This window comes from Dipteris shenzhenensis, chromosome 5, assembly GCF_047967505.1.
Source record: "Dipteris shenzhenensis isolate YYH24624 ecotype China chromosome 5, Dip_SZ_1.0, whole genome shotgun sequence".
NCBI lineage: Eukaryota > Viridiplantae > Streptophyta > Polypodiopsida > Gleicheniales > Dipteridaceae > Dipteris > Dipteris shenzhenensis.
Window position 1 is genome coordinate 25,774,428 of NC_141600.1, and position 3,877 is coordinate 25,778,304.

A 3,877-nucleotide genomic window follows, 5' to 3' on the forward strand; every position below is an offset into this window, starting at 1 on the left:
CCATGGAGGAGATGTACATATTACAAAGGATCTTAAAAATTCTACAAATGCAAAAGATGTCCCTATCAATTCATCTATTTGTGGAGTAAAGGCTAGAAGATTTTTGTCTCATGCAGAGAAAAGAAAAATAAATGGAAATAAAACAACATACTTAATAAGGATAAAGTATAACTTGTGGAGAAAAGTACACAATGCTGTCAAAGATCATCAGGCAGACGGATTGGTAAGAGATGTCAAGGCAGAAGTGTGGAAATGCTTAGATAAGATTTTTGTTTTTTGTGACCAAGCTACCTTTAGCAAAAATGATCAACAAGCATTTGAAGAAGCAGTAAAGAGTTTTGGAAAGGCAATGAAAGAGGCTTGGACAACATGTAGCATCACTCATTACATGGTAAGAACAATATCATGTTTTTGTGCATGTTTTTTTATAAAGAAAACAATATTAGTTTTATATATTCTAATGCCCACTTGCCTATGTATCAAAACATCATATAATCTACAATCACCTTCCTTTCTTTGTAAAAAAATATGGATGCCTTGCAATTTTGTCCACACAGGGAATGGACAAATCACACTACATGGCATGGAATGCATTCTTTAGACATACACAACATTTTGGAGAAAAACAGAAAGCCAATAGTTTAAAAGAAGTCTTCCAGTGGTTCTATGGAAGAATACTACAAAGGCTTCAAGCCAAGAAGAAAGTTAATACATCACACGTTAACCTAACTTTCAAATTAGCTCAAAAGGAAAGGAGGTAGATTTTGGAGAACTCAAATGTAGCACAAAGACATGCTCAATGGAGACACACAAAGATATTTGTAAACCACAAATGGGTAGATAGAAGCTAACTGCTAAACCTTGTTCATCAATAGGTGTCATTAAATGTAACAATGTCTTTTTTGTAATGAACAATGACTTGGATTTTTCATTCATAAGAAGTCATTATATGCAATTTCGTCCACACAGGGAATGGAGAAATCACACTACATGGCATGGAATGCATTCTTTAGTCATACACAACATTTTGGAGGAAAACAAAAAGCCAATAGTTTAAAAGAAGTCTTCCAGTGGTTCTATCGAGGAATACTACAAAGGCTTCAAGCCAAGAAGAAAGTGAATACATCATAGGTTAACCTAACTTTCATTCATAAGAAGTCATTGTATGCAACCATTGAAATATTTGAAATGTACTACATATATTTCTATTTCAAAATGTACATTTTTTTTGTCACAAATACACATAAACACAACTAAGACATTCTAAAATGATAGTGTTCTCACAATTTAACTCTACTTCCATCTTGTAAAATATACAATGCCATACAGGCTATCCTTCCAATGGTTTGCCAACTTTGCTTGGAATACTTTTTGTGACTTTGATTGGAGACCTTTTTTTCTTGAGTTGAGGAGCAACTGAACTCTTCTCATCTTGTGCAAGAGTTGTTGTTGTTGCAGTTTGCTCCATCTATTTTGTCGAGAAGGGCCACCAAAGAAGGCTCTCGATTCCTTATGAGCTTATGCTTTCCATAACCTTCCAAGGAGAGGGGATCCTTTACACCACAAGCTAGTGCACAGGTAGTCTATATGAAAAAGTAACCAGCTCTTGAGCCTTGCTTTCCAGCATAACACCCAAAAATAATTAAAGCAAACTGCTTCTCTATCAGAATGATCTTATTTGTTTGCCACGATATAGGATGACCACCCAAAACTTTTGACAAACAATTGAAAAAATAAGTAATAGCAACTCCATCATTGCTACTAAGCAATTTGCTAAAATCAATGTCTTTGTAGCAGATAGGTCTTTAATATAATGAGAAAGGCTTAATAGTTTACCAAGCCCAAGAATTCTACTTCCAGCTGCCCTCAAGAGGAATGTGTCATCTTCAACGAACAACTGCCATACGTGAAACACACTTAGATTTAAAACAGACCATTAAATTGCATATCTAAACTCCAAATTCAAGAAAGGTGGGTGCCTTACCTCAATATTCACATCTTTCTCAAGTATATCATCGTTAAACAAGGAGATACTCATCTCTTCCTTCCCCACGAAGCTCTGACTGATACCCAATCTTGTTGTGAGGTGCATTTGTGCTTGGGTTTCCTAGAAGATTGTCTTATCCACCTCTTCATACATTTTGGCTTGCTCAAAACAGATGGACAATTCTTCCAAAGGATTGAATTTGTCCTCCAGCTCTAACAAAGGATCATCATCAATCCTTACTTCCTTGTCAACCCTGCAAGATTGTGCAATAAGGGCAATTGCATAATCCTCTCAAATTAAAAAGGCACTGTATGTCATACAACAAGACATACTCTTTTCCCTCAATATTGAACAAGGGAAGAATGGGCATAGTGAGGTCGGAGCTTTTAGCCTCAACGTCATCCACTAGGACAACATCTCTTAGGGTCTCATTTTTTAAGGCCACTAGATCCAAAGCTGCAACTGCAAGCTTCTCCTCTTTTGGGTCGATCTTCTCTTCCACCTCTGGTAGGTATGACTTATCTTATGTTTCCTCTTCCTCATTAGTATCCTTGTGTCCTCAACTGATCCATCAACATAGTGTACATACATGGCAAATGCAGGTGACTCTTCAAGTATCCTGCGATTGCCCTTGTGTATAGTGCAGATTCCCTTGTGGTAGTCTTCAAATCTATCAAAGAGCTTGTGCATTTGATACCTCATCCTGTCATTTGCGGCAATGTCCTTGATATGTACAAAAGTCTTACTGTTGACAACTTTTGATCCTTCAATTGTTAGCTTGTTGAAGGATTCATACACCTCTCCAAGAAAATCCTTGTGTTGTGTCAAAAGAGACTGTAAATCCATCTCCTTGTTGAACATCTCATGGTATTTGTGATACTGTATTTGGCATTCTAACTTTTGTAGAAATTCGAAGAGCTGCAATTGGGGTGACTTATTTTTCTCCTCCTTTTGCTTAGCAACTGATTGTCCACCTTTGTCTGAACCGTTCTCATTGGGCTTTCTTCTCTTTACTGCATCAAACAAAATAAATTTGAGTCCTACACATATAGCTAAAAAGAAATGGAAGCACTCAAAAATAAATTCGTACCAGGAGATTACTCCTCCCTTATAGCATAAGCTGAGAGGTCAATGGTCTTCCTGACTGGTCTTGCTGCATCACTTGAATGGTTAGCTCCTCCTCTTTTAAAGTTTGCAGCAGAGATAAATGCGATATGAGTATCTTTCTAGTTAAATACACTGAAATTGCATTTTCTAGCAAATATTCTATTGGTGGAAATAAAATTCTAGCAATAGAAATAGGATTTGCTCATAAACACGATATGGGGTAATCCTAAACTATATAAGGCTCAAATCACATTTTCAAGAAAACCCCTTGGCCACATAGTATTAATCTCCAGGCTCCATATAAAACATCAAATCTAGACAAATTTAGGTAAATCTTAAAGAAAATAGTCTTGATCATGCAAAAGATGAAGCAAATGCCTAATATCTGATGCAGTGGAATTGGATAGATCAAGAAAAAGCTTGGAAAGGTAGATCAAGACTGTGGTCTATTTAAGTACGTGTATCCTTTCTCTCTATGGATTTTGCACAAGTGTATCTAGGCGAGGATGATGGTGGGAGACAAGCCAAGGTCTAAAGTGTTGTCCACATGAAGATGAGGAAGAAGATGAAGATCAAAACTGTTGAATCGATGGAGAAAAGTGAAGATAAGAGGAGATGGCACAGATATCTATGCAAGTCACACTTGTCAACCACACATGCCAAAAACGGTCTTCAAGGTACTAGTGAGTTAAGTATCTAGTGATTGCATGCACTTATTTTTAGACCAAGCTGCCAGACTTAATCCTCCCCCTTGTCATCTCCATCTTGACTTTCATCTTCCTC